This window comes from Protopterus annectens, chromosome 4.part0, assembly GCF_019279795.1.
Source record: "Protopterus annectens isolate FY-2018-M chromosome 4.part0, PAN1.0, whole genome shotgun sequence".
NCBI lineage: Eukaryota > Metazoa > Chordata > Ceratodontiformes > Protopteridae > Protopterus > Protopterus annectens.
Window position 1 is genome coordinate 751,071,028 of NC_056733.1, and position 27,038 is coordinate 751,098,065.

Sequence of the window (27,038 nt, forward strand, 5' to 3'; positions counted from 1 at the left end):
CAGCTTGGAGAGTGGATGCTCTTTCTTTCAATTGGAGCAATCTTCATGTGTATGCCTTTCCACCTCTACCTCTCCTCCCAAAGGTACTTCTGAAGGTCAGACAGGACAAGCCAAGGATGATTTTAATAGCTCCAGATTGGCCTCGACAGCACTGGTACCCATTACTAAGAAGTCTAGTACGGAAGCCTCCATGGCCTTTGCCTTCGATTCCACACCTGTTGTCACAGGTGGACAGCCATTTGCTCAATGTCAAGCTTCACTCTCTGCACCTAACAGCCTGGCATATTCTGTTTTGAACCATAATGGGCCTCCACTTCCTCAGCAAGTTTTGAATGTTATTTTGGAAGCTAGAAGGCCTAGTACAAGGAAAGTGTACGCTGATAAATGGAAGAGATTTTTATTTTGGAGTACAGCATACGATTTTGATGTTTCTGAGCCTAATTTGTGTGTGGCTCTTCAATATCTTACTGAGTTACTAGACAAAGGTTTGTCTTTCTCTTCTATTAAAGTTCATGCTGCAGCAATTTCAGCTCACTATGATTGCGACCCGCCATTGTTTTCTCATCCTTTGTTCAAGCAATTTCTTAGAGGGGCAAAGAATATAAGACCCCCACGAAGAGCTCCTACTCCTGCTTGGGATCTCAATTTTGTGTTGGAGAAACTCACTCTACAACCTTTTGAGCCTGCAGCTACTGCTGAGTTGAAATATTTATCATGGAAGACTGCTTTTTTATTGGCCATTACCTCTGCAAGAAGGGGTTCTGAATTGCAGGCCCTTATGGCAGTTGAGCCTTTCTTGATTTTCCATAAGGATAGGGTATCATTACGTACTAATCCTTCCTTTATGCCTAAGGTGGTTTCTAGTGTGGCTTTAAACCAGACTATTCATTTGCCTACTTTTTATGCAAATCCCCAAAATAAGGGGGAAAAGATTTTGCACACTTTGGATGTACACAGGCAGTTGCGTTATTATTTGGACAGAACTAAAGGGTTCAGGCAGTCTCAGCAGTTGTTTGTTTCTTTTGCTTTGAGTTCTCAGGGCAAGCCTGTGTCAAAACAAACTATTTCTAAGTGGATTGGGTTTTGCATTGCTTTCTGTTATTCCCATCATGGCAAGGAGGTTCCAGCTGGGATTAGGCCTCATTCCACTAGGGCTACTGCCACTTCCACAGCTTTTTTGAGGGGAGTGGCAACCAAGGATATTTTGGAGGCAGCTACTTGGGGTTCTGTGCATACCTTCTCTAGGCATTATCACCTGCCACTTTACTCTTAAGTCCAGGGCTGGTTTTGCCACTGCGGTTTTGCAGGGCATTTTGGCAGCTCCTGCTTCCTTATAGTTAGCCATCCTCCCTTATCTCTGCTTTGGGATTCTACCCAAGTGTAAGGACTGCAGCAATGTGAGATGAAGAACATAGTACAGTTTTGTACCTACCATAAATGTAGATGTTCGAAGATCCACATTGCTGCAGTCCAATTTACCCTCCCTCCTTCCCCTCTGTACTTGGAGGTGGTTGTGTGGGTTGGGTTGTACATATTGTGTATATTGTATATCTTGTACATATAGTTAGTGCAAGGGTGGTTGGTTATTTGTTTGCTGTCTTTTGGTTTTGACCTTTATTTTTAAGGTCTTCTGACATCTGGGGCAAGAAAAGACTGAGGATATGACGCCGGTCATGCGCATTTGTACCCTGACGTCCTGACGTCAGTTAAATGCGCCCTGACCGACGTCAGCCTTATACTTTGATATTCGGGCCGACCGTGGACAGCGGACTACCCAAGTGTAAGGACTGCAGCAATGTGGATCTTCGAACATCTACATTTATGGTAGGTACAAAACTGTACTTTCTGAATGTTATTGATGATGTGTACTCTGATGCTAGTACAGCCCCTGACTCTCTCCCTCCGGCTCCTGCCAAACCTGATAGGTACTACAGGGTCCCGGACTCGCATCTACACCTGTACAAGGCCCACTCTGCTGATCCAGAAACTATTTCCCAGGGCCCAAAAGGGGTTGCAGCTGCCACTGCTAGGAATCCTCTACCCTCTGAAAGGGAGTCCAGAGCTTTAGAGAGATGGGGTAAGAAAGTGTATACTTCTGCAACTCTTTCCATGAGGGCATTAAATTGTCAATTTCATATGATACAGTACCAAGAGTATTTGTTAGATGAATTGCATAAGAAACTGTCTTCTTCTGAACCCCTTAATCGCAAATCCATTCAGGATCTGGTACTTAACTCCCAGCAGGTTAGTAACCATTTCTTGCAGTGTGGTTATGATGCATTGGAAGCTTCATGTAGATCAGCTATGACAGGTGCAGTCATACGTAGGCATGTCTGGCTGAAGGAACAATCTCTGCCAGACCATGTTAAAGCTAAGCTTTTGGATGCTCCTATGGAAAAGCAAAAATTATTTGGTTCCACGGCTCAAGAGGTCTTAAAGAAATTTGAAGAAAAGGCAAAATCTGTGCAAACAGTCAAAGACTTTCTGCAAGTCCAACCACCGAGATTCAGCAGAAATTGGCCTACTAAGAATTGGTCCTTTCCGGACTCAGACAGATCTCAGAGAGGCAGGAATAGGTGTGCCAGAGGTAGAGGGCAAGCTAGAGGCTCCTACAGAGGCCGCCAATGGCAGCCTCCCAACCAGAGAGGTAGTGCAGGAACTACAACTGCTACACCAGGACAGACTCAATGACTTTGTTTTGACTCCGCCGACCAGGGCTCAATTAGAAGCACCTTTGGGCGGAAAGCTTTCTTTATTTTCAAAAAATTGGCACAGCATTACAAGGGACGCATGGACACTGCAAATAATAGGCAAAGGATACAGGTTCCATTTCCACACATTGCCAAAAAGAAAAGGCATGCCAGACCTGCCACCAAATCAGAGGGCAGAGGCTTTGAAACAAATTTCCAACTTAATACAAATGAAAGCTATAGAAAAGGTACCTCTTTCAGAACAAGGCCAAAGATTTTACTCCAGATTATTCCTTGTTCCAAGAAAAGAAAATCAATGGAGGCCTATTCTCGACTTGTTCGCACTGAATACTTACCTCATTGTGCCAAAATTCAAAATGCTGACTCTACAGCAACTCCTTCCCATGCTGGGCAAGGGGTCTTGGCTGGTAACTCTAGACCTCAAGGAGGCATACCTGCATGTCCCTATCAGACAAAGTTGCAGAAGACACCTCGGATTTCTTGCAGGGTCAGAGCATTATCAATTCTCAGCATTGCCCTTTGGCTTATCTACTGCGCCCAGAGTATTCACGAAATGCCTGGCATCAGTAATTGCACACTGCAGACTTCAGGGGATTCAAATTTACCCATATCTGGACGACTGCCTTATACAAGCGGACAGCAAGCAAACTTTGTTAAAGGACTTGGATTATGCCATCCACCTACTGCAGGCCTTGGGATATACAGTCAACATCCACAAATCAAGACTTGTTCCATCCCAAAGAATAACTTTTCTGGGTGCGGATCTAGACACAACCACCCAAATGGCCTTTCTCACAGAAGAAAAACAAAAGCAACTACCGGATTACTTCAAGAATCTGACAAGACAAACTCAGCTGACTGCAAGGAAAATCCTGCAGGCCCTGGGTTACATGGCATCTTGCATTCTTCTGATCCCACAAGCAAGGCTGCATATGAGAAAATTACAATGGTACCTAAGGAGTTTATGGACTCAGCACAGTCACAGCTTAGAAACCTTGATCCCACTCATTCCATGCCTCCTAAAGGAATTTCTGTGGTGGGCTCAAGCCTGCCAGTCGAACAGCGGGTTGCCCTTCAGCAAGCCAAGAGCCAACCAAACCATCACTATGGGTGCTTCAGACCAAGGTTGGGGAGCACACATGGAGGGCAGATTTATCCAAGGGCTATGGTCACAAAGAGAGCTGCGCATGCACATAAACCAAAAGGAGATGCTGGCAGTGGTACAAGCAATCGAGGCCTTCAAACTTTTTCTTCATCAAGGCCACCTACTCATAAGGACAGACAACACCACAGTCATGTGGTATATAAACAAGCAAGGAGGCACCCATTCCTACCCTCTTTGCAGACTGGCAATGAATCTATGGGAACTATCCTTGAAACTCAATATACAGCTGCAGTCCCAGTTCATACCAGGGAAAGACAATATACTCGCAGACAGCTTAAGCAGAAACACCATGGATGCACACGAATGGATGCTGCACCCGGACATCTTCTTACTCATAACACAATCATGGGGAAGGCCGGAAATAGATCTGTTCGCCTCCCCTCACAATCATCAACTGAAGAAATTCTGCTCAAGGACATACCACCCACAAGCATGGAGAGTAGACACTCTCTCTTTCAGCTGGAAAGCTCTAACAGTGTATGCTTTTCCACCTCTCCCATTAATGACCAAGGTCTTACTGAAGATCAGGACAGAGCAGCCCAGAGTGATTCTGATAGCTCCAAACTGGCCAAGACAGCACTGGTACCCACTGTTAAAGAGCATGTCACAGACGAAACCGTGGCCTCTCCCCCTATGGCCACTTCTACTGATGCAGCACAATTTCAAGACTCTGCATTCCAACCTGAAAACCTTGCAGCTAACTGCCTGGAAAATACCATGACTCCTCCTCAGGATAAGCTATCCCAGAGAGTGAAGGATATTATTATGGAAGCTCGGCCTTCCACAAGGAAGGCATATTCAGCAAAATGGAAAAGATTTCACACTTGGAACACAACAAAGGGCCTAGATGTGACAGTGATGAACATGGCACATATACTGGAATATTTGGCAGAATTGTTCCACAACGGCCTGTCTTACTCTTCCATTAAGATACATGCCTCAGCAATTTCAGCAGAATACAATGTTAATCCACCTGTCTTCTCTCATCCTCTCCTGAGACAGTTTCTAAGAGGAATCAAAAACATCAATCCTCCAAGGAAACCACCTCTACCTACTTGGGACCTTAACTTTGTGTTGGAAAAACTAACACTTCCTCCCTTTGAACCAGCAGCATCTGCAGATCTACAGTTTCTGTCTTGGAAAACTGCCTTCCTTCTGGCCATAACCTCAGCAAGAAGAGTATCTGAGTTACAAGCTCTAATGGCAGTACAGCCATTTCTTATCTTTCATAAGGACAGAGTTTCATTGAGAACCAATCCTACATTTATGCCAAAGGTGGTATCCAGGGTATCTTTGAACCAAGCTATTCACTTGCCTACATTCTTCCCACAACCACAAAATAAAGGGGAGAAACTTCTGCACACCCTGGACATACACAGACAGTTGCGCTACTACTTGGACAGAACTAGAAGTTACAGAAAGACTGACCAGCTGTTTGTAGCATATGCTGCTGGGGCACAAGGAAAAGCAATTTCCAAACAGACAGTTTCAAAATGGATAGGAAATTGCATTTGTTTTTGTTACTCCTTTCATGGAAAAACTGTGCCAGCTGACATTAGACCTCATTCCACGAGAGCCACAGCCACCACCACAGCCTTCCTAAGAGGGGTGGCTACCAAGGACATTTTAGAAGCTGCTACATGGAGCTCCGTGCATACATTTGCCAAGCATTACAATTTACCTTTATACTCCAGATCCAGTGCAGGCTTTGCTACGGCAGTCCTGCAGGGTATCTTAGCTACACCATCCTTTACTTAGTACCTCCACCCCCAGATCGGCTATGGTATTCTACCCATATGTGATGACTGCAGATGCATCCTTGAAGGACATAGTACAGTTTTGTACCTACCATAAATGTAGATGTCCGATAGGTATGCATCTGCAGTCAGGTTTACCCTCCCTCCTTCCCCTCTGTGGTATACTTCTTGGGTTCTTACCCCTCTTATAGCTAGCTGGGGGGATCTATTATGGTGTATTTGTTTTTATAGTACTGTGCATGTTTGGATTTGTTTTTGAAATGCATATCTCCAAATTTTAGCCTTCCTTAGAGGGCACCTGGCATCTGGGGCAAGAAAAACTGAGGAAAATGGCATCGGCTGATGCTTTTATACCCCAGACGCTCTGACGTCGGGGAAAGTGCAACATCAGCCGAGGCCAGACCCAGACTTTGGAATCCGGCCGACCGAAGGGCTGCCTGAGGCAGGACATCCCATATGTGATGACTGCAGATGCATACCTATCGGACATCTACATTTATGGTAGGTACAAAACTGTACTTTGTACCCTTCCACAAGGGAGGTAACTCAAATGAACTCTTCAGCTTCCGCCCCATAGCCCTACTTTCCCCACTAGCAAAAATTATGGAGAGATGTATTCATCGTCAAATACTTGATTATCTTCACCAAAACCACCTACTAGTAGACTGCCAGCATGGCTTTAGACCATTCCATAGTACAACAACAGCACTCCTATCCTTTTCAGACTGCATTAATAAAAACCGTAACAACGTGTCCTCAACCCTCTTTATTGACCTCTCAAAGGCATTTGACAAGGTGAATCATCAACTACTGTCAGATACACTTAGATCTTTTTCTTTTGACATCCAAACAGTCAAGTGGTTTAACTCCTACTTGGGAAACAGACAGAAAGTAGTCCTCTGGGACAATAAACTATCCACTCAGCTCCCTATCTCTCTTGGTGTACCTCAAGGCTCCATTCTGGGACATCTCCTATTTACCATTTTCATTAATGATCTGAAAACATCCATTCCACAGGCCACCTGCATTCAATACATCGACTCAACATTAATATGTAGCGCCTCCTCACCTACAGAGCTTCAAACCAAGACCCAAACAGTATTTAACTTAGAAAAATGGTTCCATCAACGTTGTCTCCTCCTTAACCCCCAAAAAACAAAACTATTATTATTCACTCCCACCCTAAAGTCCACCACTGTTAACTTTACAGTCGCATCCAACAATGGTACTAAAATAGCTCCTGACATAACCACCAAACTGCTAGGTGTAACAATTGATAATAATCTTAACTTTGACACACATATTAACCTAACCATTAAATCAGTTAATAAAAAACTATGTTCCCTTTATAGACTTAAACCCTTTCTCACAGCTTCAACGAGGTCTACTATTGCCCAAACTCATCTACTTTCCACCCTTCTCTATGCCTCCCCAATTTATACAAACCTCTCCAAAAGCAATATAATTAAATTGGCAACATCTTATAATAACATAGCCAGATTTGCCACTGGATCCCCATTTAGAACCCATCACTTCCAGAATCTCAAACTACTAGGTTGGCTGGAATTGCAAAGTCAGCTTCTTATACAGCAACTTACAATTATTCATAAAACTCTGCATCATCCCACATATACTCCCATACTCTGTAAGCTTATTAGCCCATACAAAAACCTAACAACCCTACGATCTGCCAGTAGGATACTAGTATCTACCTTAAAAGCCAACAACAAGTCTGGGGACTGCCTGTTCACCAACTCTGTTGGTAACATTTGGAACAAGCTTCCAACTGAACTAACATCCCTTTCATCCAATCCACTGTTTAAAAAGCAGCTAAGAATCCTCCTAAATTCACAATGGTTATGCCCTTGCACTAATCCTGACTGACAGTATTCACCTCATCTATGACCACCTGTGTTGGCTATTATACCTCTCGTTGTTGCTCTGTTTTTTCTCTCTATTAATCTACTGAAGAAATACACTTCCTATGGTACCAGTAGGCTGATAGACGTGTGTGTGTGTGTGTGTGTGTGTGTGTGTGTGTGTGTGTGTGTGTGTGTGTGTGTGTATTAAAAAAAAACCTAAACAGTACCTAAACAGTTTTTGGTATCTGTTTTGTATAACTATCAATGACTTGTATATTGCTTAGCATGTAATCACTTTGTAATTTTTTGGTAATGTCTTGGAGCTTTTCTCCCCGGGCCTTTGCTGAAAATGGACATATATCCAGTCTGACTATCCCGGTCAACAAATGTAAATTAAATAAATATCCAAGGTGACTCTGGCAGGGACTGGATGCAGTATCAAATGGGACAGCAGTATACATTCAAAAAACACAACTACTACAGTTCCCTGCATCAGAATGCAAAAATGGGTTCTTGAACTGGCACATGACAACATATGAAGAACTAAGTGAGTACTCAATGTGCACTCCCTGAAAATTCAGGCAGATGAATAACAGCACAGGGTGGCAACTGGGAGAGGGAGGAATCATTTGCATATAGCTGGATTGCCCCCCCCCCCCTTTGCTGGTGTTGGGTTGGCAATTCTTGGATATAAACTGGCTGCTAGAGACAATTATATTTGCTGCTTTCCCTATATTCCATGAAATAATTCAAAAACAACTTGTGCTTCAAGGTTATTTTCTTTGTTGTTCTTCAAAACACTCCGTTTAACAAGTACTTTCACTCCATGGACAGTCATGTGTGACTATACTGTAGAATTCTGTGTGTCAACATTTGCGAGTAGCATACTCCTAGATATACATGTACCATATTCTGAATTTCTGTCACTGTTCTGAGGGTCACTGTAGAACCCAGTTTTGTAGAGCCTGCAGAAGTAGTCCATTGTCAACTGCTAGTCAAAACATTGAAATCTTGTAGTTGTGCCTGCAAAAATGCAGTCAAGTCATCCTTATGGGAACCACATTGACACTGCAATGCCAAGTGAAGGAGCATGATCTGCAGCATTGTAGGTAATAGCATAGCTTTAGCTTGGCCATTTATCATAATTTGGTAATTATCGGAATCCTTTATAGATTCCATAAAAACACCTCTTCTGTATGATCATCCATTGTAGGGACTGGCAAGTATGTTCCTTGTGCTTCAAGGCAGGTTTAGGAGACAGCTACTGTATTTACTAAGGCATGTTGTACTCACTGTGAAGGATATATTGTGAGCATTGCTTGATTATTATACTGTGAAACGCAGAGCTACACAGTGCAATACAGCAAACCTGGTACTGTGCTCCCACAATACCCAGTAAATATTATGGCAGGGAATATAAGGTCACCTATGTCAGAACTCACTTGGACTGTGTCTCAGTGCAGCCCCACTGTGAACATGCCAACCGATCACCGAACCAAAAGTTTTGACAATTGGGTGCATAAGAGCAGTAGGTCTCTTCGTGGCAGAGCTGTACAATGTAGTGCTACTACTCAGAGATGGCTTATGAGGCTATACATATGAGCCATCACCAGTCATGCATACAAAACAACTGTGGCTCTGTGATGCTTTATGAGGAATACCATTACTAGAACATAAATGCAGTTTAAAACACATGGGCTGTCATGGGTGGGTGCATGCCTGTTATACACCCTTTCAGGATGTGTGAGTCAGTGTACATAAACACTGTTTCTATGAAATACACTGGTATGTCATGCTGTTTATCAAGCCATAGAAGGTGCATGTCAGTAAAATAGTTATGGTGCATGGATTAGACTGAGGGGCCCTTGTTGTATACAAACTCTAGCTATTATGGCAGAACCTGCACTTCATTCAGCACCCTCACAGAAGGACCAGAGACTAACAATACTGTGTGTCCATCTGTATAGATACACAGGCAGATTGTGCTGGAGCCATTAAGCCCTGCTAAACTTTGAGATGCCTGCATTTCAATCTCCCAAATTCTCCAGCTTGGAGGCCACAGGCAGAAGTTGTGTGTGCACTTCTGTATACTTCATTATTCCTGTGCTTCACTTTCACTCGCCCTTGACAATCCTCACTGATATTCCAAGCACAAGTTTGATGCGCCCTGATCTATTGTGAATGGTTTGTACAGTTGAGTAGCACATCTCACATGTAGGAAACCTGTGAAAGTGTTTATCTGTTGGCAGGGTCTAGGGTGTATGCCCTCTGTACTGTATGCAGTGGTCCATCTGGTCATGGTATACATTTGTGGACTGTCTTGTCTGCTTGTACGTGGTATATCACTAACACATTTAACTTTCATAAATCACAGTAGGTTAACACCTGTGCACCAGACGTCTTCATAATTAGACTCTGATGTTCTTCATGATTCATTGTTGCAGTCCTTACTTCTGGGACTTCCCACTGTGGAAGCCCTTAGCTGGCCTGATTACCAAAGTAAATTTCTTCCCTCCTCCTATGACTGACAGATGCCCTTAACTGACATCAGTACACCAGGATACAAGTGGAGTCTGCTGACATCATGACATCAGTTCTTTCTTGCCATTGCAGCCCGAAGCAGACATCTGGTACTTGTGTCGGTTGGTCCGCTCCAGAGTGAATTCTTCAGAAAGCCAAGTACCCCGTTGGGAATTTTTTTTTCCTAAGTAATGTCCGAGAAAGTTAACAACTGCCTCCATTATGGTAAACAAATTCCACACCGGGATTTCCACACCCTCTCAATTACTTGTTTGGACTCTACACACGATGTTCCCAACTGTTATTTCTGCACTTGATTCAACTGCAGAACTATTCGGCATAGGGCAAACATGTTAGCTAGGTATCTTAGTGAGTCCAAGGATCTCTGCATGGGATGGTATCCATTTTGCGTACTGACATCAAATTGCCTAAACGCAAACAGATTAAGCTCAGACCCTCTGAAGCCCGTTCACTGTCAGACTTAACTAATATACTGCCCTTACTTATTTACCAAGGGTTCCACCTTAACAAACCCATAATCTAAAGCTCACTGTTGGGCACAATATTGTTCTAGGGTGGGACCATGATGAACTTTACCCTTCCTCCTCCAGGCAGGGTGTCCTGTGACCAACAGTGTTCAAGACATGACAAATGGGCTGTTAGTGTGGGTACACCTGTGATCCCTGTAGCTGGGGAGGCAAAGGTTGATGGATTTTAACTGCTCACGAGAGACTATATCTTCTGGATATGGGGAATAGAAATGATCCCCCAAGGAAGCAGTTGCACAGTACAGCCCAAAGAAGGGCATGCCTTGTATAATGGTCTCGTGAAGACCTACCGCTAAAATTCAATCTTCGTATACTCAGGGAGTTTCTCCTCACTCTCACAGACTTCCTCTCCCATCTCCCTGCTTCCCAAGCTAAGCTACACAGGGGGAGACTTCACTGATACTCCTACTGTGTGGGGTCTCGACATTCTCAACCACCATCTGCCAAATAAGGCTGACACCTCACCTAAGAAGCACTAGTGAAAGGTATACGAAGCACTTCTGTTTAATCCCAAGCCTTCCACTCTGCCATCAGCAATCTCAACTACTGATCCCCCAAGGTCTACTTGAGTTGCATTCTTATGACAGGTTTAATACAAAGAAAGTGAATAAGCAACTAAGACAGGACAAAGGGCTTCTCAAGCACCCACAAAAGAAATCAAACCGGGGTGCTTTTTCTTGGTAACATACTAGGGCACACACACAAGGCACAAAAGCCTAGGGGAAAACCTTTTCCTGCCCACACCATCTAGCTACGGAAATGGGCATCACTGTCCCCTCCAGGGGATGGCACCGGTGGCCTCAAGATATCCCTGGGGGTATTGTGCTTACCAGCAAACAAATCAGCAGATGCCTGTAGGCACCCTTAAGTGGCAGGTGCATTAGAAGTTTTCTCTTGGCATAGCCAGGGATTGGGGGAGCCCCACATATGGAACTCCTCCCCACCAGGGAAAACCACATCATTGTAAGGGTTGCCTCCATCACCAACACCCTTTCAGCCCAGTCTGCAAACACTTAATCATTCTCATGAATAGAACTTTTCATGCCCTCTTTCCCTAGACATTCCAAAAATCAATAGAAGAGCACCCAGGATCCTCCTTATAACAACAGTTTGGTCTACTGTTCTCTAGTACTTTCTTCCCCATAGCCTACCTGAATACCCTCCCCATATTATCTTGAAGCTTACCTTCTCTCTCTCTCTTTATCCATTAGCCAGAAGGTTTTTCTATCAGTTGGGGGAGGGGCCTCCTACTGTCTCTGCCACAGTAGGAGCTAGTGCACTGATTTTGGGGACAGAGCACAGACGGTCCAAAGTTCTGATCCTGTTAATGCTTAACTGCCCCCCCCCCCCTTACATCAACAATGGCAGAACATCTTTGGTAAAACCAGGAGACCTAGCTTCAGAAGAACCCAGGCAACATAATAGGAAGCCTCTTGAACTGAGGGTGTACAGGCCTATCAGGATCCCATCAGGGTCAAGATTCATGCCAACTGGTCCTACTCTTAAATTCCCTGTGAATAGGCCTTTCTTGCTGTTGCTGTAGGGTCATGTTTCAGCCTTTTCAGACTTCTCCCCCCCCCCCCACACCCCTTCATCCTCCCACCCATGGGCCAGACAGTTCTAGTCCTACAAATGAGTTAGACCTTTTGCAGATTTTATTCCTGGTGTGGATCTCTGCCTGCTTATTTCCTGCCTCTTCAGCTAGGGAATTTCTAAGACTCTATGCTCTCAAGAAAAAGAAACCTTTTTTGATTTATCGTTTGTCCTGACAGAACCTCTCTCTCAGGCCTATTCTTCCATTCAAGACAAATCTGGTGACTGATGCCTCCTTATTTCTAGCCAGGCATCTGCCTTTCTTCTCTCCAAATGCACAGTACTATGGGAAGGGTATCCTACTTTTATCAAGCATCTATAGGTTGCTACCCAACTAAATGGCCACAGTAAAAATCCATCAGAATTTCTGACCAAGGCAATGTTACCATTGCCTTCACCACTGAAGGAGATCTGTATCTTGTAGACCTTTTCATAAGGGATCTGTTCCTCAGTGCCACCCTTCTACAATCATCAGGGAAGGATCATTCCTCTAACAGCAAGGCCCGTCCCTCTAGAGCAGCTGGGTCATCGTCTCTCTCCCTGAAGGACCTACCTACCAAGGCTGGAGAGATTGCCAACTGACATTCAGTACACACCTTCACCAGGCTCTATGTTTGTCAGCTTCCTTCTACTCCATTTTGCGCTGTGCCTCTATTACCCTACAAATATCCTCTTCTCTTCTTACTTCACCACCTCCCCTATGTTTAGCTTTGGGAAGCTTCCCACAAGTAAGGACTGTAACAGTGAAACATGAAGAACATAATACAGTTGTGTACACTTACCATAAATGTAGGTGTTCAAGTGTATTGACTATTGCAGTCACCCCCCCCCCCCTGTAGCCAACAGTGTGGCTAGCACTAATTCTCGTCTTCCTGGAACTCCTACCCTTCACTCCTGCCTGCCTGGGGATCCCTGCCGTAACCGTCTGGTATTGACCTGCTGCTCCTGTTGGGGGGTCTCCAAGGGGGAAGAAAGCAACTAAGGTCATGACGTTTGCATATATCCACTTATACTCACGTCAGTCAAAGATGTCCACCAGTCATAAGAGGAGGCAAGAAATTTACTCTGGTAGTTGGGCTAGCCAAGGACTTCCATGGTAGGAAATCCCAAAAGTAAGGACTGCAACAGTGAATACACTCTAACATCTACATTTATGGTAAGTGTACACAACTGTACTTTCTCAGTACTATGTTTGTGAATACTCTTGGGCAATATTAGGGCTTTTTATTTCCCAGTTTGGTAATTTTCAGATCTTTTTAGATGAGGGCTGCACACATTCATGATTATTTATTAAGTATAAACTGATTTTTAACCAAAATAGTCTGCCTTTAAAGTTCATATTTTTAATATATATTTGATTATCGTTCAAAAGAAAAGCGATCATGTCAAGGAAGACACTTCACTTGTTACAAATATCTACAAAGAACTCTGGATGGATATTTCTTCTGGCTTTTCCCAGTTAGGGGTCGCCACAGTGGATAATCTGTCCACTCATGATTGGCACTGGAGTTGTATGGTGTCTAGTTGCCAGCCCGGCGCCCAACCTTCCACAGAAGGCGCACACATGAACACACTCACACCTAGGGACAATTTAGAATGTCCAATCCACCTACTGAATGTCTTTGGGATGTGGGAGGAAACCGGAGCACCATGAGGAAACCCGCGCGACCACAGGGAGGACATGCAGATTCCGCACAGAAGGCACCCCAGCCATGAATTGAACTGGAGAACCTCTTGCTGTGAGGCGGCAACACTAACCGCTGCACCACCATGGCCGCATAACAAGTGGATGGATACTAGTTCAGACAAATATTTTTTTTTTCCTTTTTGGCTTGGAGGAAAGGAGCTTTTATTTCAATAAAATATGGAAAAATAAGCAGACCTATCCATTGTTTAAAAATATTACTTATGTTGTTAATTCAAATTATTTTCTGATGTAACATATTAATAGAAGTAGAGATGCTTATCAAATCTGATTTTTAAAAGATGAAAATTATTTCAAAACTGGATCCAATTTACATTGGAATTTAAACGTTAGTATCCCTCATTGTACAATAATAAGCAAGATCTTGTTAATTAGCTAAGTTAGTTTTTAGTTTCTTTTTTAAATGCAAGCTAATCTCAATGCATTTATTTTATTTGATCCCAGTGGGATAGGCGCATAGAACAGGTTACTAAAAAGTTTTCCTAAGAAGCCATGGACCTCATGATATTACTACTGGAGAATTATAAACATTTTTATTGTTGACTCCTATATTAAAAAAGAGGTATTTGCAGGCCCAAAATGGGCAGCACCAAATAACTGGAAACTGGCTATTACAGTATTATTGAGGGACAAGGATGTACACAACAGTAATTTTAATGTAAGACCTGTTTCATTCGAAATGTTGGTTATAAATTGTTGGCAAAATGGGTTCTAAACTAAACCTTATTATTTTATCAGAGTTTTGGCAGCCTGTTTCTAAGTTGGCACTTGCAGATTGAACAGATTGTGCATGTCAGTGAAAGCAACTTTGTATACTGGTTGCCTTTTTAGATTTTTGATGATTTAAATGGGGATTGACTTTTTTTTGCCTTCATACAACTTTAGTACCTGCTTACCACTCACACTTAAGATTGTGTCACTTTGTTGGTATAACAACTAGAAGTTATTTTTGTGGAAGTGTTGTGCCCCTTTGCACCAGCATGTGGAGGCTTTGTCTCCACACCTCTTTACCAAATTTCCTAACTCTGGAGTTTCCATTCAATTGAAATAAAAGGAAAACTTGTTTAAAAGAAAAATAATACTTTATTTTTTAATATAAATGTAACAGGCTGGTATATTTAATAATTAATTTAAAGACATTTTCACATTTTAAGTATATATCGGTAAACAATTTAAAAATGCTCTGAAAGATCTCCTTCAAACAGAATCTTAATACAGCTGCTATCATGACTGAGGTTGATTCCCTGTGTCACTGTATACTCGTACAGTATTCTAGGCAGGAGTCAAGACAGCCAACAGCATAAGAATATTTTATCATCATTACATACTGTGTGCTTATCTCCCATATTGCTTTCTACTACTTTGTATATTCTAAAGTTAGCGAAACTTGTATAGCAAACTGAATAATTAGAGCAATAATGCTAATATGATATTTTAATTTAGGAAGTTCAATATAATTTGATGATAAAAGCAAAATATAGCTTTAAGACCGAGAGTAATGGGTTTAATGTGTAGAGAGGCAATGTATACGTCAAGGAAAAAGATTCTGTGGTTTTACATTAGATAAGTAGGATCACTGTGGTGTGTGTAGTGAAGTGGGCTCGACCCCTGCAGGCTGTGAAGACAGTTGTTTATGCATATGTACAAGGAAGAAATCATATGTACAGTACAATATAAAGACACAGAAGGTAAGTATCTACTCTAGTATCTTCTGACATAGAAATATCAGCAGCGGAATAGAACTGAATGCCCAGAACTTTTGTTTAAAGGTGCTGAGATTTTGGTTTCCCTTACAAACAGTGGCTACATGGCTAACCTAATGATGCTTGCTTTAACTGTAGATTTAGCTCCGTGCATCATGGGTTAATGTCACATTTTCAAGAAAGCTGTCCCAAACTGCTGACTGCTTTTGGCAGTTTTTGCTCCTTTTTTGTAGAGCCATAATGGTTTAACATGCTCTTTTGAAATTATGGGGTAAGTTATGGGGCTAATTACCTGTAGTACTTAATTAGATTGTGATCTTAATCTTACAGACAAATAATGCAGTGACGAAATTGCATATTCAAGTTTAATAAAACATAATGGAGTGCCATTTTGGACCATAACATACAAAAAGAATAAAAATATTATTTTTTGTCTTTACTCCAAAGCAGCACAGCGTTACTTATTTTGATATTGCTATATATGTTACTATGAAAAGAACTGAAGGTTATGCTTTTATTTTAAATTGTTCTGCCAGTTTTACAATTTATCAGTTCAGATGGCCATTCTGACCAAACTTTGAGCTTAATGATACAGCAGAATCTCTGTATTGTTTCAGAATAGTCTAGTAAAAGTTTACGGGTAGTACAGAGATGGTCAGCAGTACCGAGGATGAGAATGCCAAAGACTTATTTGTTGCCGAGTACCCAAGTATTTTATTGCCCATATGAGTCTAGATTACATGAGTAATGATGCACTTCGTAAACACAATTTAAGCTTATGGGACCACAAGTTAGAGAGTTTGCACTGCTAATAGAGCAAGGTAGTGACTCCACCAATTGGTATTCTAAACTTGTTTATATTATATTAAAGCTTAAGAATATTGAGGATTGAAAACCTAACTTGTACAATGTTCCCCAGATCACCAGATTTACTAAATACCTTTCATAGGGACAACATTTATAACTGCAGCTCAACAGGCACAAAGTGAACTAGAAAAGAGAAGACCTTGAGGCAACAGAAGATGGTGATTGAATAACCAAACTAGTCAACATGAGTAGATTAGCTGTGGACACTTTAAGGTAGAGATTTTCTGGAAAGGCCTTCCGTGTCTTCCAACAGGAAATGACAGATAAAACAAAGGAGCTGAAGCTGTGTTCCGCATCCAGTGTCTGTTTTGGCTAATGTACCAATAAAAACTCAGATAAATTACATGATAATGAAGTAAAAAGGGGACACTTTCACACTCCCCTGTTAAGAGAACAGAATTTATTAAATGAGTAGTAGAAATGATTTGAGAGTTATTGCAGAAAATAGAAATTTTGCATCAGGGATGGCTAGTGAATGGAATAAAATGAAAAAGGAGTTAAAAACATGGTAGAAATAAGACTGAGATCTTTGGGGAAAGTAACAGGAATTATTTAATAGACTTGATAAAGGTTGAAGTATTTCAGAATAAGGGAAGTCTCACAGAACAAGAAAATGATTAACTGCAGAATGCTAAATGGAAAATTAAGGGAGTATTTGGACATTATGCATGGGTTTAGAAAGGTTGTCAAGCAAATATTTTGATAATCCCTCCAGAGCACGAATACTTTTAGCATAATGACTTTGGCGACCAAAATTAGATAGGATTATCACCAAATTTAGGGAGCCTACAACGAGAAAAGTAACAAGATAGTACATGGTTATTAGAGACATTATTTTTGAAATTTTATGAAAATTTGTATACAGCAAAGAGATATGGAAACCAAGAAATGATACAAATGGAAATATTTATGTAACACTTAAGTTGTGCAAGGTTTAGAGGAAGAGGAGGCTAAGCTTTAAATAGCTATGATAGGACGATTTTTTGTAGAAGTTGGGAAGGAAGAACATGATAAAGATTTGGAAGGTTTTGTTTAACATTATTTAAAAAGGCAAGACATATGAGCATCTTGGAAGAAAGTGGTGGTGACTGTGTTACCCAAAGAGGGTAAGGCTTCTACAGATCCAGCTTTTTCTAGACCCATTTAATTTTTTAAACCATGACTATAAAGTATTTATGTGTATACTAGCCAAATGAATGGCAGCAGTGTTTCCAAAATAGATAAATGTGGATCAGTTGGTTCTGAGGAGGCAAGTCGTGCATTTTTATACCATTAATAGAGCAATGATGATCCAGAAAGAAACAGAATGTAGGGGAAGATCACTATTGCTGTTGAGTCTTTAGGCATAGAAAGCATTCAGCAGAGTCAGCTGGAAGTTTATTAATAGGGCAGTGGTAGCATTTGCATTCCTTGTATAAAATAACATGGTTATTTAGGTGGCCATATCAGTGGTCAGAGGAAAGAACTAAGTTGGGAGGGTTCCTATTCAGCAAGCTATGTTTTTCAAAAGAAGAACCAAGCAGGGGAGTCCTGTATCAATTTGTTTTATATTTAAAGCCATGGCAATAAAAATAGGGAGTCAAAAATTCAAGGATTTAAATGCTACTATGGTAATCAACAAAAGTTAGCTTTATTTGCAGATGATAATATTGTGTACTTGAATTATCTCAAAATGCTCCAGAATATCAAAATGTCCTTTTCTGGATGTATTGTCTTTTATGGGTAAGCTATTTTATTGACCTACATGCCCACACACAAATTAGTTTAGAAGTAAATGATAAGTTGAGTATTTAGGTGTTTTAATTTAAAATGTAGACATTTATGGCAGATAAGGATAATACAATGGAATTTAGTAAAAAAGTTGCACAAAAATTGAGAAAATAAAAGTTGTTGATTATGATACTTTAGTCTCTTTATGTACAAGCCAGGCATATTTTTATCTAACAGATGAAAAGTTTGGGATGGTAATTAGTAAAGAGGTGAAGGAATTTGTTTGGGAGGGGAGGAAGGCAAGAATTAAGTGGGATAAGTTGATTCTCCCCTTTGAAATAGGTGGTTTAGGATTATCTGAAAGAAGGGATGCCTTTGAGCTGCACAGTTAAGGTTCATATACATAACACAAGCAGAAGGGTATAATTTGAAGTGCAAAGGGATGATTATGATTAAGTGTGGTGAAAGTTCAAGAAATAAGGAGAGAATGGGATTTTGGATGCAGGTCCTTAAAGAGAATAACCATAGGTTGTATTATATTCATAAAGAAGCAGTAAGTATTTTAAGAACTAAACTAAAATGGGAATGGAGAAAGGAGATTTTGCCAATAAAGATGACTAAGTAGGGGTATAGAAAGTAGGCAAGGAGGGTACTAGAGAAAATTAGCAAAGGAATTGTGGTATTGGGAGCAAATAATGTGAGAGGTAAAGCCAATAGAGTGGGATGAGGCCAAACAGAAGTTTTGGACTACAGGCTTGAGACTGCCTTCCCTACCAATAATTGATGGCACTTTTTCTTTACCAGAGCTGACCTTTCACTTAAAACATGGGCAGAGTTTTTTTTCATTCAGACTAGAACAGAAGTTAGTGTTTAAAAAAAAGAGGATAATTAGCAGGATATACAAAATATTGCATGATAAATATAAGAGTCAGTCAGAGGAGATTAGAAAAGATTAGGAAGAGAAAACTGAAATATAATTTACAAAGGAACAATGGGATGACATCAGAATGGCTCCCATGAATGCAAAGTACATGAGGTTTATGATTTTTGCTTTGAAGTGTTTAATTACATAAGTATTTTTGTACCCCATGCAGCCTTCGTAGATTTTTCCCACTGAAAGCAAATGCTGCCGGAGTGATGGGAAAGAAGGAGGTGATTGGGAACATGGCTCCTAAAGAATATTATGAGTAGGCAGTTTGGTTACTTAAGCAATAGTTTGTCAGAAATGTTGGGAGAACAAATGTTTGTCACTAAGAAAATTATTTTTTTGAGCTGGGATGTAATGCCTTACTAGTGTAATGCTATTCGCTGTATAAAAAACATTTGCTAGAAAATGATTATCAAAATGTATGCCAACTATAATTGGAGTTTTGAATATTGTAAAGGATATAAAAGACCTGGAGGTGAGATCTTTTAGAAAAAGGAAAAAGCAAATTACATAGAAATAAATGGATTGTGTAGAAGAAACAGATCCTGCAGAATAATGTTCAGGAGGAGTTGGAGTGAGGTCTAAGAGGAGGCAGAAATTGAGCATTTTTTTTAATTTTGGAATGAATGATAATTGATAAAATTGAAAACTTTCTGAAAAAATGTTGCTGTGTTTTCTTTTTCTTTTAGTATATGTGAACTTCTCACTTGCTTAAAATGAGTTTTACTAAATCTTTTTAAAAAGTTAATGAGCAGCAGTGCAATACTAGCAAGGCACAGCACGGCAAATTGTTGAACAAGAAACTACACAGAAAAGGGGCAGACAGCAGAACAGCACCATTACATCTTAATGATGTAAGCAGATGAGCATTCTATTGGGTAATAAGCAGAGCATATTCTGTGTGTGAAAAATAGCAGTATTTTTTGTGAATTTAACTAATTTAAGTGCAAGCAGTCAGATGAACAATAAATATACAAGTTTCCGCTCTTAACAAGCAGCACTACAAAAATGCATTGCGATGGCTTTAAAGTGCACGGTACATCATCAAAATGATATATGATAGTTTAAATTATCATCTGTGATGCAATCTTAGAGTGCAAACAGTCAAGTAAATGGTACCAAAGTTTCACCAGAGTATGGTACACCAACAAATGTAGATTTATTAAATAAATAGTGCTAAAGTTGTAGTTCAGTTAAGAAAAAAGTAGTAAATAATAAATAAACAAATCTGACTTGACTACTAAGGCTAATGAATGCGAATCAGGCCAGTGACCTTTACAATGTACTGGAGTCAAGTCAATCACACTAATGCAATTAACCTGAAACCGAGAAGGCAGTGACATTCACATGATCTATAATAATGACTGTGGCGGTTGCCTCGGGTGTTGTAGACTAGGCTCTTATGTAGTTTACACAACAGGATTTACATTGAAGTGCAGTAGCATGCCAGACAAGTTAAACGTGTACATACTCTACTATAAAACTTTGCCCTGTAGGACTTAACCGGCCGGAATTCATCTTGCCACCCTGTCCCAACATCTTTGCAAAAGCCAGCAAGTCAAAAACAGATCCTCTGATCCTTCTCTGGAACCCAAACTTCTAGCTGTCATGTGAAGGCCTGAACTTTAAGTAGAAGCTGGTACCACATAAATGATTTAGATGGTCCTTTTCAGTGCATAGAATCAGTAAGCATTTAGATGGGAAAGGGCTTTGTAGCCTTTTGCTTTTCTGTGTAGTCTCTTTCTTGTTTTCTCTGAATTACGCATAACAGCACGGTAAACCTCCTAGCACTGAAGAGCGCCGAACTGAGCAAATCTCCATTTAGTCATCAAGACTTAATGTCTCTGAAGTATATTTCTGAAAACATATACACACACACACACACACACACACACACACACACACACACACACACACACACACACACACACACACACACACACCATTGCTAGTTGTGTAGAATATGTAAAAGTACGAGTGGCTCTGGTTCTTCTAATATAAGTCTATGCAGGAGAGTACTGTGGGTCATCTGTTTGCCTAAAGTAATAAAATATTTGAGTAGAGGGTAGGGTTAAGTTCAGTTAAGTCATCAGTTATGTCATTAATGAATAAGAAAAATTGTAATGGGCCTAGAAAAGTGCCTTTGGGGCACCTTTTTTCATGTTCCATTAGTGGGCAGTTGGTTGTTAAAGTAAATTTGAAAGGTACTGCTGTCAAGATAGCTATGGACCCAGGCAGTGGCCTTTTCTCCTGAGGAGATTTGTTGTGGTCAGCAGTTTCAAAGGCATGGGCCATTTTCACAAAAATACCATGTGTAAGGAGACCATCATTTTCATTGCTGTATTTAGTGTCAGATACTGAGAGTGTAGCATTAGTTGTGCTAAACCAATTCTGAAACCTTGCTGTATCTGACAGAAGTGTTTTAAGCAACTGAACTTTTTCCAAGATATTTGCAAGCAGACATACAGTGGAGATAGGTGTTATGGGTGTTTGCCTTGGGTACCTTAGGAAGAGGTATAATGATGACGTGTCAGGGCTGGTAGAACAATTGCTGTTGTAAGTGAGAGGCTTTATCATTTTTTTATATATAATATGTAATGCATGTATATGGGTTCACTACGTAATCTCGAAATTTTGAAATATTGAATTTCAAAATTTTGCGACTATGTAGCCGAAACCCGAAAAGACCAGAAGCGCAAAATTCAAAATATCGAACATACAACACACATACAGCACACACATGCACACAACTTCCCCCCACAATCAAACATATCATCCTACACTACAGATAAGAAGGGGGGCAAGCCCTCCTGCACCCCCCCCCACTTAAATATACTAAATCCGAGATTGCACAAACAAACACACAAGGGAAATTCACACCCACACATTATACAGTCCCTCACACACAGACATCACAGTCACAACACACACTGACAACACACTAAAGCCCCTAAGCAACGCACTTACACATAGATACTTACCTGAACTTCCACCTATCCATCAACAAACCGCAACACCAGAAGAGCTACTTCATTATCTCCGAACATCAGGATTTTGAATTTCGCGCTTCTGGTCTTTCGGTATTTAGGGGTTTCGGCTACATAGTCTCGAGATTTTGAAATTCGATATTTCAAGATTATGTAGTGAACCCATGTGTGTGTGTGTGTGTGTGTGTGTGTGTGTGTGTGTGTGTGTGTGTGTGTGTGTGTGTATATATATATATATATATATATATATATATATATATATATATATAATATGTACATGTATGTTTGTGTGTGTGTGTATATGTTTATGTACGTGTGTGTGTGTGTGTATATGTTTATGTACGTGTGTGTGTGTCTGTGTGTGTGCATAAAGTTAGGGGCTCAGCTGTTTTGTCTGTTGCTTTCCTAATAAGAGCGCAGTGAAAGTACAGGTGTAAGGTTTCAAGTTCTTTAATAATTTTGGTTTTCTTCTCAGAAAGCACTTGAGAATGGTGGCTGCATACCCTGCCAAAATATGTAGTTGTGAGCTGGGGATTACTTTGAGTAATTTGGTCAGCGCTAGCATTAGTAAACTGTGTTAGTGATGGTTTCAGTGGAAGAGATAATACTTTAATTCTCTGCTCGATTGGTGTTAAATTAATTATCTCTCTCGTCAGTTATGTCCCTAGAGTTGAAAGACTGTTTTATTTCTTTCCAAAATTGTTTTGGATTGTTGGTAGCAGACATTTGCCCATGTGTAAGATGGCTTTGTTTAAGTTTGTTTGATTAGAAGCGTGATTCCCCTGCTGATTTTTGGACCAAGTCTACTGTGCAAAGAATGCAGTAGTTGTCTTGGATGTAAGAAGAGCAAAAAGAATCTTTAAGCCATGGCTCAGTAAGAAATGCTACGTTAGGATTTTCTGTTCATGCTTCCAAGGAGGCACACTTGTTTATACTACAAGTACTGATGCATGTAATTTGTACAAAGCTGTGACTTTTTCTGACAGTATAGTTAGTTTAGACACTGAGGAATTGTGGGTGTTATTGGATATTGTAGGATTTATTGATTGTGGAAGAGGGTAAAGATTTGTTTGGCCATCTTCAGATTTGAGTAGTTTCAGCTGAAGGTAAAAATAATGTAGAAGAGAGGTATTTTTTAAAGGCAGCTGTTAATTTAGTTTTTTGAAGCAGCTGTGTTTGTATAAGTTGTTGATTTTTGCTGTACCCCTGGCCAAAGTCTGTTCCTGAGCTCAGGTTGTCAGTATCGCAGACAGATTCCCAGCCTGTTCTCCATCCAGCTGATTGGTACCTTTTTAATTTAATCTATTTGCTAATAAGGTGAGCCCACTATAAGTGCATCTTTTTTAACGATGACCTGGCACAACATCCTGGTTAAATGACTTGTTCAGACATATAGTCTGTAGTTAGAAACTGGAGGAATCAAATATAGGAATATAGTATAAAACTCTTGTTAGTGATTTATAGCCTTAACCCTCTGAGCTAAACCTACAGAGGCTGCCAATGGTTTAGATTTTTGTCAGCATCCAGAACATTATAATGTACATACAGCACATTTGGTTGTGATAATGTTTTTCATTAAAATGTCACCTTCACAGCATTGCAGTGTAGCATTAAATACTAAACGTTCCCTAGAGACTTTTTAAAAAAACTGATTTATGAAATATGTGTCACATTCAGCATGTTATAAACTGTTGTCAGAATGTTTTAAAAGACTTTTTAAAAAAACTGATTTATGAAATATGTGTCACATTCAGCATGTTATAAACTGTTGTCAGAATGTTTATTTAATTAATGATCTTTCACTGCTATCTGTTCAATACGCAATGCATAGATGAGTATGTAAAATTAATTGCCAGCACTCATGAATCTTTCACTACTTTGTCATTGTAATTAAAACCTGAGTTGTTTAACATAAAATATAGTTTCGGAGAAAATGCATTATCTGAAATGATGGATAAACCGTGGGACCTTCAGCGTCTGTCGTCCTGTCACATTAGTTCGGCTAACCTTTGATTAGCTTAGCAATTAGTACGCATGCAGACAGCAAGTCAAACAGGAAAAAAATAGTTCAGTAGATCTAAGAAAGATGCAAGAAAAGTAGAAACTCGTACTAAACTTGAGTTTCTTGCTGCCTCACATTGGCTCATAGCTTCCATAGGAAGATTTAAAACTGGTAGTTGCATCGTGGTGTATGCAGATGATTGATGAGGACTGTGTCCAGAGTTAAATCAGTAGAAAATAATCTGCAATGTGTTCTTTCTTTCTTTCTTTCTTAGGACAGTTGTAGACTTTCTGATTCTAGTGTCCTTTGACTCATTCGTGGAAGGCAGAAGTAGAAAATTGGAAGGAATAATTTTGTGGACAAAGCAGCATGTCTAGCCACATGAGAAAACAAAGCAACCAAACACATATATCGTGTGTGGTGTGTGTTTTATGTATAGACGTTAAGTGGAGAAACATATAATGTATGCTTTACTTTATGGGTCCTGGAGCATGTTATGGTATTAACCTAACATTTTGCATAATTTTTCTGGTATTGTGGGGCTTGCCCCAGATACATTTCCTCAGCATGAATTGTCACCACTAAAGATTTGCTACTTCATTTTAATTTGCCACACCATGGTCCACTAGTTTGGCTTGTACCAGCCTTTGATCAGGTTGGACTACAATGTTAACATATTAATTAAAGGCAGTTGTGACTTTCAGTGAAGAACGTTACCTATCTAGTTCCTTCTCATCTTTTGATAGTGGATCAAGGACCTTTTGTTAATTTTCCTTGTCACTGGGCACTAGTTTTTGATCCCAGAAACTATCTGTGTAAAAGAAAATTCACACCACTGGTATGACATTACAAATTTAATTAACGTTTAAGTATCTGAGTATTAAGTTTGTAGCTTCATACCTGTGGTGTGGATTTTTCATGCAGATAGTTTTTGATTTTGCTGGTTTTATAATTGCATTTAGTCTGCTTTTTCTGGTTACTCTCATTTTAGTGCATTGCTACAGTACTCCTTACAATAACGCTGCAGTATTCTTTGTGGTATTCACCATTCCAGCTGTGACTCAAGGGATAGTGTGGCTATCCGCTATTTTTTTATTACCATCTTTCCTAAAGTTCTATATTGTTTTTTTTTTTTTCTTCAATATTTTGTGGTTACAGCTGTATTACAACCATTGGAGCTGTTTTTTTATTTATGTACCTGTTCCTGTAAGGAACTGCTCAAGTTTCTTCAGTACCTACCCTTGCCAAGTATCTTGGGTCTTGGTCCATGGAACTTTGCTTTTCTGCTACACAGAAGATATACTGCCTGAGCTCTTTTGCTGTAACACATAGGAGGGCCACCAGGTTCACTCTTGACTTCAAGAATAAAAACACTTGACATACAAAGGGATAGTGGAATTGTAAGTGAAAGACCCTCTCTGGTAGAGTTTTTAGTTGAATCTAGGACAGATGCACATGTTAAAGGGATTATTAGTAGGACATATAAAATATTGTCTGATAACTATAAGAATTAATCCGATGAGGTTAGAAAAGATTGGGAAGAGAGACTGGAAAAGCAATTTACCAGAAAACAATGGGAAGACACATGTATGGCTACTAAGTATGCAACCAAGTACAGATGGTTTAGGATCGTTGCTTGAAGTGTTTGCATAGTTATTTTTATACCCCAAGCAGACTTCAAAGAATTTTTCCTCAGGTAGATAGCAAATGTTGGAGGTGTGATTGAGAAGGAAGATGTAACTGGTAACATATGTTTTGGGAGTGTAATTAGTTAATAGATTTTAAAAATTCCCTACAGAGTACCCTATCAGAAACATGGGTGAGCAAATGATTGTAAGCAAAGAAATTGTTATTTTGAGCTGGGATGCAGGATCTAAGTTGCCTAGACATAATAAGGCCTTATTAAATTTGATTTCCATTTTTTGTAATGATGTACTGATGATAGTAGCAAAGAAAATGTATGTGGTGTATATTGTATTTAACTGGAAAAATGCTAAAATGGTGTTCTTTTTGGTTAGTGTATGTTTGCCTATGTCTTAAGTGATAATTTAATGCATCCATCCATACATACCCCATTTCTGCACATGGGGTCAGGGTGTCTTTTCAACGGGGACAATCAACTAGAACCAAGGATTACACCACTGGGTAGCAAGCCCTGCAGCAGTAGTTCCTCCACACCACGCACTTGCACAAATACTCACACCTATGGCCAGTTTAGTGTGTCCAATCCACCTACTGCATGTCTTTGGAATGTGGCAGGAAACCAGACCACCTGGAGGAAACCTATGCGAACACAGGGAGGACATGCAAGCTACGTAGAGAAGACACTCCAGCTGAGAAGCCTCTTGCTGTGAGGCGACAACACTAACAGTTGCACCACTGTGCCACCCCCAATGTTAAAAACACTTTTCATGTAGCTGAATGTATTGAGAGTTTTTTTCCTACTTCTGACTGTAAACTTACCCTTCCAGTGTTGTGACTATGTAGTTTATACATTGGATTATACAGGTTTGTATACTGGAGCTTTACCTTTAACAGATGGGTTGGGGATTGGCATAATTGTTAAGGTGTTTACTTGACAGGAACAAGGTAGAGGGTTTGAGTCTCACCTTTGAGAGAATTGGGTAGCCTTAAATTACCCACAAGGGCAGCTAACCTAGTACTTACCTGTGAATCTAGTTAAAATTATACTCATAAGCTTGCCTTATTGGAACAAATTACATAGAAATAGATGGAATTTGTGGGAACAAAGCATGCAGAATAATGTTCAGGAGAAGTGATGTTTAAGAGAAGGCATGAATTGAGCAGTTTAATGTGGGACTGAAACAGTTGTTAGAAAGAAAACTTGTATAATGTGTGTAAATGAAAGAAATGTTAAAATGTTTTCTTTTTTTCTTTTCTAGTAATGTATGCGTGCCTGTGTCTTAAATAATATTTTAATAAAGATGTTAAATAGTTTACACTTGTTTTGCCTGTGTCA

At 40.1% G+C, this 27,038-nt stretch overlaps 1 protein-coding gene across 3 annotated transcripts in view; it reads left to right on the top strand.

Moving 5' to 3' along the window:
• Positions 1-27,038, top strand: part of TANGO2 (transport and golgi organization 2 homolog) — a 1,196,336-nt gene that overhangs the window by 179,088 nt on the left and 990,210 nt on the right. The window contains exon 1 of one of the 3 annotated variants that reach the window (XM_044068706.1): positions 24,408-24,478. The exons of the other annotated variants lie outside the window; for them this stretch is intronic. The gene's annotated coding sequence lies outside the window, so the exon portion shown is untranslated. Of the gene's footprint in view, positions 1-24,407; positions 24,479-27,038 lie in introns of those variants that run through there. 3 annotated transcript variants of the gene reach the window in all.